This window comes from Ochotona curzoniae, unplaced genomic scaffold (assembly GCF_017591425.1).
Source record: "Ochotona curzoniae isolate NIBS_2020 unplaced genomic scaffold, NIBS_Ocur_1.0 scaffold_4505, whole genome shotgun sequence".
In the NCBI taxonomy this organism is placed as follows: domain Eukaryota; kingdom Metazoa; phylum Chordata; class Mammalia; order Lagomorpha; family Ochotonidae; genus Ochotona; species Ochotona curzoniae.
In genome coordinates this window covers 33670323-33685043 of record NW_024467118.1, presented here as the reverse complement: position 1 = coordinate 33685043, position 14721 = coordinate 33670323, and positions in this window count along the sequence as shown.

Sequence of the window (14721 nt, the reverse complement as noted above, 5' to 3'; positions counted from 1 at the left end):
AGCTCACTGGTTTAAAAAAAAAGAATACAAGCTTGCTAGGTGCTCCCAAGGATTAAGTAAAAGGAAAGTCTCAGATTTGCCAGGTCTGATTGGAATTCTTCAGGTTTTTCAGCAAGGATCATTGCAGGGGAAAATGGATCACATTGGCACATAACAGAAGGGAAGGAATTTAGTATTATGCTAAACAGTGTAGTTTATCATTCTTTTGGGATAAACTCTCAGAGGAGAACATTAAAGATTCTGTCTTGATTTGGTATTTGTTTTGTGTGTGAGTTTATGATTTGAGAAAGGCCATAAGACATACACACACACACACACACACACACACACACATTTATATATATATATGATGAGTCCATCAGTGGAACATTGAAAGCTGGAAATGCATGGTCCCAGCCAGAGGTCACACCAAGGCCTGGGAATTCTGTTGGAAGCAAAGGGGAAGAGTACAATTCTCATCGCTACTTCTCATTAAGAGGAGGCCATGTAATTCCAAAAGCAAGGTCTTTGGAATCCCAAGGCTTCGTAGGGACTGGCTTTAAGATTGAATAACAGTGTGACCAATCATATTCCCTTTGGAAACATCTTCTCTTCACTTAGGTGGAAATGACAATACAATCTGCTTTACCCAACTTTCTGCACTAAATAAGGGGCCTGTCTGTAAAGTCCCTGCTGTTGGATCTGTGATAATGGTAGCATCTACCTCTGTGGTGGTAGTGATGGTTATAGTGAGAGTGGGATGTACGTGGAAGGAGAAGGGAGTAGTTCTTCACAATTTAACTGATGCTGTCTTCATCTCTGTAAGTGTTATCATTAACTCTAAATCTGAAAGTAATATTCTAGAATCCTTTAGACAGAAGTATTTGTCAGTTTCAAACAGAACTTTAACTCATATAACTGGCGATATCTGTGGGAGTTAACCTCAATCATTTTGGCTTCAAAATTTGATGACATGGCCTAAATATTTCCAATCTTTTCTTCATAAGGTTAAATATTATCTTTAAATTTTCACTGGATCTGTTGATACTTTATGTTTATCAAGAAGAATTCTTAGTGTTTCTGCCTGAAGGCACATGTCAAGCACAGTTTTCAATTTTGGAACTGCTAATTTTAGAATTTGGAGCTTTGTCTCTTGGGTTATTGGTGAAATACTGTTAGAAAGCCCTGCAAGGACTTAAGGCAAGAACGTAGTTCTCTTGCTACTAGGGGAGTGTGTGAGAGCAGTGCACCAAGTGGGGTCTTCCTGGCAGTAGTCTGGTTTCCTCATCTCCTACCCAGGGTTCTGATGATCCTGCTGTCGGCACCCCAACACCATCACCGCTTCCAGGAGGAACTGCAGGAATCAGCAGAAAGAAAGACTGTGCCAGAGCCTGGCGCGGTGGCGCAGTGGTTAAGGTCCTTGCCTTGCATGCCCAGGATCCCATATGGGCGCCGGTTCTAATCCCAGCAGCCCCACTTCCCTTCCAGCTCCCCGCTTGTGGCCCAGGAAAGCAGTGGAGGATGGCCCAAAGCTTTGGGACCCTGCACCCGCATGGGAGACCTGGAAGAGGCTCCTGGCTTCGGATTGGCATAGCATCGACTGTTGCGCTCACTTGGGGAGTGAATCATCGGACGGAAGATCTTCCTCTCTGTCTCTCCTCTCTGTATATCTGCCTTTCCAATAAAAATAAAATAAAATAAATCTTTAAAAAAAAAAAAGAAAGACTGTGCCAAGCGTCACTGTGGCATCTGACCACATCATTCTCACAGACATCACTTCAGCTAAGGCTGCAGTGGCAGGAAGGAGAAACCCAAGAAGGGTTGGATTTGAGAAAGAGCCAGGAAAGAGGAAGGCAGCTGCTCTGAAGAATTCAATCTCATGCCTCCCCAAGGAAGGGAGCAGTAAATTCCTTAGTAAGCAAATGCTATTAACATTCTCTTTAATTTGATGCTTCATCTCAACATGACATGAGGTGTCTGACTTGGACTGCACTTCCTGTCACCGTTTGTTTTGGAGTTATAAGAAGCTTCTAACTCAAATCTAACTGGAAACCTATATCTCTGCTGTCATGCATCAGATTATCTTACTGAACTCAATAGAATATGAGCCCAACCCAAGAGATGAATGCAAAACACAAAGAGATACATAGCTTTGGAATAGGAGCCAGAGCTGCTGCAAGACAGGAGGCAGGGCACACAATTTTCCAAAGGATTTGGAAGAAATTCCTGAAGGCTAGGGTTGGCCTTTGTGTCATTGGGCAGACTCGTGCTATTTCAACATCCTCTAAGCGTTTGCCCAGAATGACTGCAGTAATCTGTTCTGTCTGCAAGTTCTGGAGCTCTTCTTATAGATCGTGAAGGTCAGCAGCCCTGGAAGGCACAGAGCAATCCTGAGGCTGACAGTGACCTGAGAGCTTCCCTGGGCTGAACATGTTGTGCCTAGTGCTGGTGCGGAAGAGGCTCTCCAGCAAGTGCCTGGTGTTGATGGACTCATCACACTTGTTCAAGGCCCTAACCAAATTTGACTTTTTTGTGTTAATTTATCAGCTCCTACCACCATCAGGAGAACTCCCTCAAAACTACTCAATTTTCTATAACTTTTAATATTTCACATCCAAATTCTTTACTAAGCCACAAGCACCACATCTGTGCTTTTATAACACCCACTTATATTTTTTATGCCACATATCACATTATGTTGTGTTCACCTTGGGTTAGCTCTACTATGCTTCAAACTGTGAACTCCTGGAGAAGGAGAGGGACAGACCTATGGTAGCTGACAGCAGTTTGAAAGTTTCTGGGAGAGGTGTACTATATAAAGTTCACCACCAAAATCTAGACCCTGTGTGTCTGAAACATTTTAACAGATTTGTATCACTTTTAAGACTCAGGGAATAATTGTGCCATTTTTCCTCATAAATCAGCTATCTAATATGATTTGCGTGAGATGAACAACATTTAATGCTTACCTTTACTTTATGTTCTGTTCAGAGCAGTTTGGGTTTAAGATTTAAGAGAACAGTATCTTCCTTTAACTTTCTGCAAATATTTAGAGTCCCTGTGATTGTAGGACCTCATTCAAAATCTAAAGAGAGAGGCAGAAATACAGACTGAGTTGCTACTCATGTTGAGTTTAAAGTATAGTCATTTGGAGACAAATAATAAGCAAAGGTACGGGAAGAGGTCAGGAAATAGTGAAAGTTCTAAAGCAAGTACAGTAAGGATGTGTCATGAGCAATTCTACTGCCTTAGAGCACAATTGAAAGACTTACACGATCATGTCTTGCAATGCTTTATTCCTATTCACACAACAAGCTAACTTAAGTTCCATTGGGTAACTTAATTTCAATTAAAATCTCTTATTCACACACATCCCATCCTAAGTCTCATTCCTCTACCTGAAGACCTTTATGAGCCTCGTAGCATCAGGACAGAGGACACGTCCTGAAGCCATCGTGCTTACTTGCTCTATGTTCCCTGAATGGATCACAAGAGCAAGAAGGAGAGGCAATTATCTCTGAGGACTGAATGAACACAGGACTGAGGCCCTAGACCTGCACAAGGTTAAGAACATTTCAGATGGAGAAGCAGTAGTTGCCACCAGTCAAAACTGGGAATATGCTTAGCTCACCAACAGCAGAACCCATCAACCCATCTTCCTCTCTGTGAAGTTAGTTGCTGGATGCCATTGAGTTACCTTCAGGGAGCAGATTTCAGGTGTCTGTCATCAATTACAGCTGCAGGGAATCTTGACTCCACCAAAGACCCTGTGACATGGAAGACAGAGCATGTCCATTGAGCCAGGCCATCAAGTACACGTGTCTGGGGAAGCACTGAACCTAAATCAAATGTACAATGCCTATAGATCATCAATAATGTTCATACCCTTTTCTACTCCTGGTCTTGGGATTATAATTTTTATTTTCTATGTATGCCTTTGCATTCTGTTTGTACACACACATAATTGGGTTTAGAAAATTGTGGTTTCTTTGGGAGCCCTGACTACATTTCTGTTGAATTCTTAAATGTATGGCTCATGGTAAACATAACACAGAAACATAGAGATGCTGGCATCCCTTGCACACTTGGAATCGCCGCAAGCTCTACATATTTATGTTAAATTAAACCCTTTCTGGCTGATCAGACCAACCAGCAGTTTTTCTCATAAGTCAGTTTCCCTGGGAAGCAGCAGCTGGCCTGTGGCCCCAAAAGCAAGCAACACTGATGAGCTTCTCCCCCAGCTCCCTTTTGGGCCCCATGAGATTTGTTCCTTCTGCAGCCTGCAGCTGTTCTTGGCCTATGCTGCTTTCAGTGACCGGGGGTTGAATACCCATCCCACCGTGCACAGGGCATGCTATGCCTTTCCTCAGGGACATATGGGGCCACCAGAGTTTAGGACTGCTAAAAGGTCACGTTTTTGTTTCTCACCCATATGCATCCTGGAAAAAAAAAAAGACTGTAGAGGACTTTAAACAAATTGCTTTACATTAAGAGCTCACCAACACACATGGAGGGGAATTATTGGGGGTATTTTCCCAAATTTTATCTATTTAATCCTTGCAACCATTCTGTGGAATGGTTATTTCTTTGGCTCTGTGGAAGAGGAAAGAATAGTTCAAGGAGGCTATGGGAAAATACCCCTGGTCACATAGCTCTCTGCTTAGATTTGAGTGGGGATTTAAATTGAGATGTAACAATAAAATCTGTTTCCTTTTGCTTGAGGGTACTGCACAGTTTTCAAAAAGAGTTGTTTCTGGGTTTATCTGTGTGTGGCATTTCAGAACCTTATTGTATGGTTTGGTCCTTTGGTGGCTTAGTAGGACTCTGCTTGCCCTAATGTTTCAGTAAATTTGGTTCCCAGGAAATTCCTTGACCCAGTGACAACAAACAATAGGAAGGGAACATGAAAAATAGTGGAGCTAGTGGCAGAGAGAGGCAGGGAAGGGAAAGGAGAAAGAAAAGGATAGCTCACTGGTGTGGAGCTCCTACCACAATTTAGACACTGTGCTGATCTCTTGTTACGTGGGAGCCTGCTAAAATTCTCTATACCTAAGCCTTCACCGTCCACTGTAAAACTGACTACCTAGCAACATAAAATGGTTAATCTACACAAAATCCCCAGTGGTAACACTAAACAAACAGCAAATCAATGATTATTCTTTTGGCAGTGCCAGTGATTCAAGTCCCGCTGGCTAACAGGCTTGCTGCTCTTGGGCACCTCTCTGTGGCCACCTGCAAAAGCACATCTGAGGGTTTGGGACTTTGAGGGAACCACTACAATACGAAGCGCATTATGCTAAGTGAAATAAGCCAATCCCAGAAGGAAAAATTTGAGGGTGGCTTCAGAAAATTTGTAGAAAATGTGTGTGGTAAAAATGCGATGCAAGAATGGAGTCTAAATTTCTTTAGACTAAAATAAATTTCATGTGAATGTGGAAGCTCAAATTATCAAATTCATAGAAACAGATAACAGAATGGTGTTTACCTGATCTGGGGGTTGCAATAAGTGAAGAAATGTTACTTGGTGGGTACAAAATTTCTGTTGCACAACAAGACTAAAAATTCTAGAGACCTGGGTGCAGCACCATAGCCTAATGGCTAAATCCTCACCTTGCATGTGCTGGGACTGCATGTGGGTTTGTATCCTGGTTGCTCCACTTCCCATCCAATTTCCTGCTTGTGGCCTGGGAAAGCAGTAGAAATGGTGCAAACCCTTGGGACCCTGCACCCAAATGGGAGACCCAGAAGAAGTTACTGGCTCCTGCCATCAGATTGGCTCAGTTCTGGCCATTGTGGGCACTTGGGGAATGAACCTGCAGATGCAAGATCCTTCTCTCCGTCTCTCCTTCACTCTGTAGGTCTGGCTTTCCAATAAAAAATATATAAATCTTTAAAAATAATTCTAGATATTTGCTGCACACCATCATGCCAACGGGTAACAATTGAATGTTACACACTTGAATTTCTGTTAAGATTGCAGACTGCATGTTAGGGATTCTTCTCACAAAAGCGGGGATATGGTGGAAAAGAGCAATAAAAACCTTAAAAAGAAGTTCAGGGAAACTTTGGGGGATGATAGACATTTATATTTCCGTAATTGCAGTAATGACAGCACAGATGTATAAACCTCTTGAATTCATCAAACTGTCAAACTGTACAGTCTTACTGCGTATCAGTCATACTTCAGTGAAGTTGTAACACATACCCTATTGGTAGCCAAGGCTAGTTCAAACAAAAAAAAATGGAAAAAAGTTGATTTATTTAACAGGTCAAGAAATCATAAAGATCCTGCAAAATGTTTATGGAAAAAAAAAACCTAAAGCAATAGGCAAGTTTATTTTGGTACAAGAAAATTTTGAAACTCAGGCATAAATTTTTTTTCATAATATTCCAAGACCTCTAGTAGGTAATAGAAATATACTTCTTAAATAGAATTCTCTGTCCTCTATTTTTTTTTTCTTTCATCAGAGACATCTGGAAAGAGGCTTTGGGAGTCTAAGCTATCTGAGTTAAGATGCTGCCCTGCCCCTTAGCAGCTTTTACAAGAGTGCCTCAGTTTCTATCTGTAAATCATCACCAACCATCCCTTCCTCTTGGAGATGCTGTGGAGATGAACCAAGAGGAAACCTGTAAGGACAGGTGCCTTTTCTCAGTGATGAACAGTTGATAGCTCTTCTTGTTTCTTTCTTCTTTCCGCTAGCCACTGAATGATTCCCATTTTAACCACACTCAGACGAGAATAAGTGTTGTCTTGTTTCTAAACCTTCCGCAGTCTAAGGGGACATCCAGTCTCTTGTAGAATGAAGGAGGGTGGGTTGGCAGATTAGCTGGTGGAACCTTCCAGGGTGAGATGAACCTGAATGTGGAAAGAGCTGAGCAAAGAGGAGGTGTTAGGACTAGGCCGTTTTGACAGGTCTTGAACTTGGGGACCTGTCCAAAGCATTGTGGGCTGGATTTAAAGTCTGTCCTTAAGCCTGCGTGCAGCCTCAGGCAACACTGCACTCACCCAGGCCAGGTAGGCTGTTCATGCTAATAAGGTTACGCTCTGGTCTCCAACGCAAATGGTGAGCCCTGTTGCTATCCTTATTTATTTCCCTGATTATGGCCCTTTCCTGACCTTACCTTTCACAGAAGATGTCTTCTCTGCCTTTTGTTGCAGCAATGTTGTCAAAGTAAGCACCAGTTGTACGCTGGTGCCAAAAATGTGCATTTGCAAAGCTGGAAAAGAATGAGAAGTAAACACTAACTTCCTGGGACTCCACCAAAGGAGATGGCACCTGCCTGAACTCCATTTGTTTGGCTCTCCTAGAAAGAGATAGGGGAGAGAGCCCAGGGAATGAGGGCCTGTTTGTGGAGTCTTGATTTGCTGGCACTTGGAAATCCAGGTTTGAATTCCACCTTGTTATTTACAGGCAGAAAGAATCTGTGTTTGGCTTCAGTTGCCTCATCTATGAGCAGAGGTGACATTTTCAGCCTTACTAGGGGCTAGTGAGATGAAAGTGTGATAGGGAATGTGGAAGAGTTAATACTGCTGAGAAGGTACTCAGTTGGTTATCTTTCTAATGGTAAAGGTGAGATCAGTGTAAATGGATTAATGGAAAATGGCTAATGGGCTAATAGTAAGGGTGAAAACAAAGCACTCATGGTATCTGTAGGTGCTACCTGCAGAGACTAAGTTGAGTAGGTTGAAAAACATGTCTCTATAGTCTCTGATTTTCTCCCATAAGTGTTTAAAGATCTACCAGGAAAACATGAAGGAGAGTAGTGCTGTGAAATTATTCTCACTACAGCTTTAATTTTTACTTTGTAATTTTGTTTTCTTTTAAAACTGCCCAGTTACTTTTCCTGGTTTCCTCATTCCTCTAGTCATTATCCACCTAAAACTTGACCTGGGGGGTCAGACCTTGCAGCGCAGTGAGTTAAGCTGCTGCTGGTGGCATCCACATTCCATGTCAGAGTTTTGGTTTCTTCCTCAGGTATTGTTTCCAATCTACTTCCTGCTAAAACACCTACCTTTGGACATCAGCATTCCTGGGATTCAGGTTTTTAACTCAAACCAAACTTATACTATCAGATTCTCGAGTCTTCAGATTTTGCAGAGAATGTAATCACATTGTTGTATAAATGGTAGGACACAAGCCATTCTTGCTTTACTGAGTTAATAATAAAAATGGAAGATACAACTCAGGCATGTGAAATAATCATATTCAGTAAATATGAGCTCAAGTGGCTCTGGCAATAGGCTTAGTTTAAGGACATAAGGAGAAACTTCCTTACTGAAAAGAAAATGTTCTAAAAAGTAACATGATACATTAAAATAGGTTACAACTTGTACTCAGGATTACACTATTGTGATAACACTGAAACAAATGGTGGGAGAGGAAAATGTGGAAGAATGAAGCAGAGGGAAGGGACAAATCCCCGTGCCTATAAAACTCTATTGTAGACAAAACTAATTTAAAAAAAAAACAAAAATCAATAAATTGTACAACCAAAAATTAGCATATATACTGCCTGAAATAATCACCGACTTAATAAAAATGTGTGTGGATCCTAATATCCTAGAAAAAAATGAGACTGAAAAAAAGACATTAGCTGAACAGAAGTAAATCACATTTTATAGTTTCTTTTTAGGCAATGTTACTGGCTCCTTATTAAGGAACGTAAAAGAATGAGTGCCTGCTTTAAGGAACTGCTTCACTTTATTTGGATAAAGGAGCCTCGCAACTGAGAAAAGTTGAACAACAGTTGAAAGTTAGGTCAACCATAATTTTTATTATAAGATAGTATAAGATTAAAAGTGGGGAGAGTGACCCTACAAAAGTGTGAATAAAATTTAAGGAAGAAGAACATTGCAGACAGAATTCTTAGAACAAAATGATGTCTCTGTGTTCCTCCATTCTTTCTGGTCTCTTGTGGATATCTACTTGTTTTGCAGTGAATATTTTAAAATGGTAGCACTGACCTTTTGACCATTGTGCTGTGAATTTACCAGCAAATAAGCACAATCATTTTTGTCTTGTCTTCTTATTGCACTACCTTAAGAAATGTTCATGGATGAATAATCAGAATTTCACATGATGAATCCTACATCTGGTATCAACGACAGCTAGAAAAACAACCTTACCTTCTTAAAACGTTGTGTTTAACTTTCCTAATAAGTGCATATCACATGTCACAAACCTTTAAGATCAAAGTTGTTTATTGCCACAGAAATAAGTAATTTCTGTCGTCTACTTCAGTGCTGTTCATGGGTGGCCAATCCTCCCCTCCAGAGAAGCAGGGATACTAAAACTCGGTGCCAGGCTAAGGTTTCTCTATCCCACCATTCTGAGGTGCTTCTGGTAACTTGGCATAATTTGCCAAATGACTACACTATGTGAAGCTAACTACAAGCCCCAAAATCCACAACTTAAGAATAAGCCAAGTGAAAAAGGTAATTTTTTGGTTCAATGGAAATTTAGTAGAATAACTCTAAAAATAATGTTTTATAAATGTAGATGCTTCAAATGTGATGCGAACCATTGTTTCATTTATTTTTATTTGTACTTAGTGTAATGATAATGTTTTGTACGATTAATCATCCACTTGAACATTACAGAACCATCATAATGTTTCTTATGTCTTTTATCAGCAGTTACTTAGCATATGTTTCTCTTGGTTTTGTCCAAATTTTTCAAGTGAAAATACAATAGGAAATGGTACTGACAAAGGAATTAGAATGGGAATTGATAAACGTTTTCTGTAAAAGGTGCCATAATAAATGTTTCCAACCTCACGGGTCATATTGTCTGTGTCACAGTTATTCAAATCTGTCTTTGCAACGCAAGAACCACAGGCAATATATAACCAAGCAGGGGTGTGGCAATGCTTCAGCAAAACTGAATTTGTTCTACTAGTTATAGAACTATGGGTTGAAAGAAGACTCTCAAAATACAGAGGTGAACATTTCGCCTAACTGCTATCAAAGTGGTGAGAAGGGTTCTATTGCATATTACATTGTTTACATTTAATAGAATCATGGACTTTGAAAATTCTAGCTACCTGCCAATGCCAATTCTGAAAGGCAGTGGTGACAGTTCAAGTATTTGGGTTCTTGGAGAACTGGACTTGGACTGAAATTCCAGCTCTGGCCTTGGTCCAGTTTTAACCATTTGGAGAAGCTAAGTAGTGAACAAAAAGATGAGCGCCTCTCTCTCTCTTGCTCTCCCCACCTCCCATCTCCCCTTCCTTTCTCTTCTCTTACTGCTTGTCTTGCCATCCCTCTGACTCTGAAATGAAGAAACAAATATCTGGGCAAACATATACGCAGAATATTAGAATATGATAAAGCTGTTATTTTATATCAGTAGAGAAAAATAGATTTTTAAATAAAATTTTCAGGCAAATAAGAACCAATCTGGGAAGAAAAATAAAGTTGGTTGTTGATCTCACTTCTCAAAATAATCTCAACTGCATCAAAAATTAAAACATGAAATTGAACCCATAAAATTAGTAGGCTAAAACATGAAAATGTTTGCATGAACTAAGAATGGAAAAGCTTCTCTAAGCATGGTTTCCAACTCACAAGTCATAAATAAAAAGACTGAAAAAGTAAGTCCTTGTAAAAATTAAAATTTCTGCATGATGAACTCTAGTATCAGTCAAAAGAATGGGGAGGAGAGAGGAAAAAGGAAGTGTTTACTCATTTCATGGACACTTCAGCTAATGTTTAAAGCAACAGTTTTTGTCATTCTTGTAATCTAGTAAAAATTCCTCACAATATTTTAGGTTGACTGTTGTGGAGAGTAAGAGAGAGAAAGAGGGAGAGAGTCCGTGAGTTCTCATCCACTAGATCACGCCCCAGATGCCAGCAGCTCATGTGAGTCTCCCAGGTGGCGAATAGGACCCAATTAAGTCCTCACCTGTACCTCCCTAGGCTGTACATTAGTTGGAAACAGCAAATAGGAGAAAAGTAGAGATTTGAACCAAGGCACTCCCAGAGGATATATTTTAACTGCTTAGACAAATGCTCATTATTTTTAAGTATCAATAAATACCAGTGTTTTGTTATGGGATAGACTCATTTTTTCTTAGTTGAAGCATTTGTGTTTTCAAGATCAAAGACTCTGTCTCAGCTCAGACAAGAACAACACAATACTGTTTGCACCCTGTGTCTGGACTGCTGCAAGGCCCTGTAAATCTCAAGAAGCCGACGAGTCACTTTTTACATCACTGCTTGGGAAATGATTGGCATGGTGCCGTGGAGGAATCTGTTTTATGAGATGACAGTTTAAAAACCTCACAATTTGCTAGAGCTGAGCCTCCTCAGAGGCTCAGACAGAGCAGTGGAGAGCATAACCAGCTGCACATGCAGGATATGGCAGTCTATTGGAACCTGCAGAGGATACCTGGCACCACAACAGAGGACAGAACAAATCAGTCAACTACCTCAGCCATATGTTGGCAGTGAAAATCTGGGCAAATGGAGATTCTAAGGTGAACTATGTAAATCAGCAGATTCTGCAGTGACCTCATCGTGCTTGAAATGGCAAGATTGGCAGCAATTCATAACTGTTGAACTATCAAAACCACCTGAGCAAGACCCTTGGAGCATGCCCAACATCGAGGAGTTGGGACGGGTGGGAGACTGGATGAGGTTTCTCCCTTTATCTCTCCCTTTACCCCAGATACAGGAAAAAAACAATGTGGAAATAATAGTCTTACCCACTTTCCTGTAGCCCTTGAGCTTTTGTGCCATAATTTTAAAATAGAAAAAAAAAACTCACAATTTGCTGCTATGCAATTTCTGATGAAAATGCTTGCTGAACAAAATTATGCTCTGTAAGGACACTGCACACTTTGTTATAATTGTTAATTGACAAAAGCATATTCATTTGGAAAGATTTAAAAAGCATTCCTCTATATCACCATAATTCTCAAGAGGATTCTCTAGAGTAGGATGGCAATAACCAGTAACAAAGGAAATCCTTTATTGTAGGATTAATTTTTACCCTAATTCAAAGACTTTATAAACAACTAAAATACACATGCAGCAAGGTGGACAGCGAGACAGGTAACTTCAAGTCAGAATTTCCAACTGCAATGTTGAGATAGAAATTAATAAATTAAACAATACCAACCTCAGAGCAATAGCTCTCTTTCAAATGATTCCATTTCCTGCTAACACTTTCTTGTCAACAAAGGAATAGTGTTATTTGGAAGAAATTCTTGAAAAAATATTTGAAGTTGGACATAATTAGCCCTTCATTATTTCTCAGACCTGCAGAATCAAGAAAGCAAGAGAGTCTGATCAAGATTCACCCAAGACTTGGGTTAAATCAAGAGTTAAATCACCCTTCCCCCGCTTCCCCCACCAAAATATGTTGAAGTTGTAGCCTTTGCTACAGATGTGTATCTGGAAATGGGCTCTTAGGAGATGTAATTCAATCAATACGAGAGCACAAGCCAATATTCTGGATTTCTCAGGGAGAATGCTGTGTTTCAACAGAGGGAGATTTGGGGCTGTGCACACATAAGCCATGGAACAATAAGGAATGCTGGTATCCATCCGACTCTAGGAAGCCATAAAGAAGGGCTTTCCATAGAATCTAAAGGGGAAGAGCCTAGCTGGCACCCTTTTTGGATTATAGTTTGCAGAATAATTCTTATTTATTAATTTAGTTAAAGAGTACGCTAGCTAATACTACAACGAGAAACTTAAGGACACTGTGACTCCACAGTCCTCCTAGACCTGCCGCATCACTGGAGAAACTAGATCCCAAGTGCCACAGTGTGAGTCTGGCAGTGCTGGAAGGAATCGTAATCCTTGCATCTTACCTAGTTCATTGCTGTTTCTGGCACAAAATGCAATGCTGGGTTCTTTATAAGGAGAAGAGGTTTATAGGACTCACTGTTTGGTGAGCTCAAGACCGTAGTGCCAGTAGTGACCATGGTCTGGTAAGAGCCTCATGGCTGCATCACAACCAGGTGGCTGGCATTGTGATGAGAACTTGTGTCCCAGAGAGTGCCCAAGGTGAGGCACAAGCCAGGGGGCAGGCAGGGACCGGTATTCATCTTTGTCTAACAACGCTATCTCTTAGACACTAATGGGCTTCCTGCCAGAGCTACATGAATCCCTTCCAGGTGTATGTGCTGCATGACCTTACCATCTCCCTTGTACAGGCGCCACCACTCAGTCACCATCAGCCCATTAATAAGCACACTTTGAGCACAGGAAGAATTAGGGTCACATTCAAGTCACACACACATCACAGCACCCTGTGAGTCAGACTGATCTTCTCCTGAGGTGCAGGGAATGTTGGAGGCCACAACAGTCTTTCACTCCTGTGCTTGCGCATGCCGACTCACTGGCAAAGGTTTTAGATGAGATGGAGAGAATGATTTTGAAGGTATAGTGAAATCAATAGCAACTGGGTTTTCCATAGCCAAAGTGGCCACCATCTGAGAATATCGGGGTCCCTCGTCCCGCGAGCAAGACCCCCATACGGTAAAGATTCTTTGAGAAGTTTATTGCTTAAGACTTCAAGGGTAGTAGCAAAGAAAAAAAACAGTTACAACAGTTGTAAGATTTATTGCAGCAAAGTGAAAGCAGCTACAGCATAGCCTTGAAGTGATAGCCTTAGCTCTAGCCTTAGCTCTAGCCTTTAAGCGTGCCTCGGAGAAGCTCCTCATTTAACTATTTTTCACCCAGACCTTTTTACATTACACAAACCAATCCATACACAGCTCCTCACATCATGTGGTAAGCACACCAATCATGACTTAGGTCATGTAGCTTCCCTGCATGCTCAGTCCAATCCTCAGTAACTTCCGGAAACCCGTTTATCACCTTTGTGCCACGAAGCAATGGTCAACAAGTGCCATCTTTGAGGCGCAGCTCCGCTCTCCACATGAGAAGAAAGAACAAGAGTTTGTACTGCTGCTTTTGGGCTCAACTTTCTCTAGGTAATTCCTAGGTTCATGAATCTTGTTTATCTATCCACTGCATATGCATATTTTTTCGCATGGATGCCTTTTTGCTTCTTCTCTTTTTAGGGGCAGGGGATTGACTGTTACATACAACAATGTATTGTATGAACTTTCTTTTTTAAAAAGTTTTTTTTTTTTTTTATTATTGGAAAGTCCAATATACAGAGAGGAAGAGAGACAGAGAAGATCTTCCATCTGCTGATTCACTCCCCAAGCAGCTGCAACGGCTGGGGCTGTGCTGACCTGAAGCCAGGAGCCAGATGCTTCTTCTGGGTCTCTCATGCAAATGTAGGGTCCCAAGGCTTTGGGCCATTCTTGACTGCTTTCCCAGGCCACAAACAGGGAGCTGGATGGGAAGAGGGGCTGCCTGGATTAGAACTGGCGCCCATATAGGATCCGGTCGAGTGCAAGCAGAGGACTTTGGACACTAGGCTACTGTGCAGGGCCCTATAGAAAGTTTTATATGGTCTTTGTTAAGTACTTTATGCTATAAAAAGCTTATTTTTTTTTAAGAATTGGAATTAAAAAGAAAGAAAAAAGGATTAAAGAAAGAAGAGCAGTATGATTATTTTTTTAGAATTGAAACTATGAAATCTGTTGTTTGTGCACTAATAAAATTTTTTAAAATCTTATAAAATGAAATGAATTATATCACTCATAGACAAATACTAAAACATCAAACATTAAAATACATATTTCAGAAGACATAAAGATGGATCTCAGACAGAAGGAGTGAAATACAGATGCAATAAATTTACCTCAAGTATATGT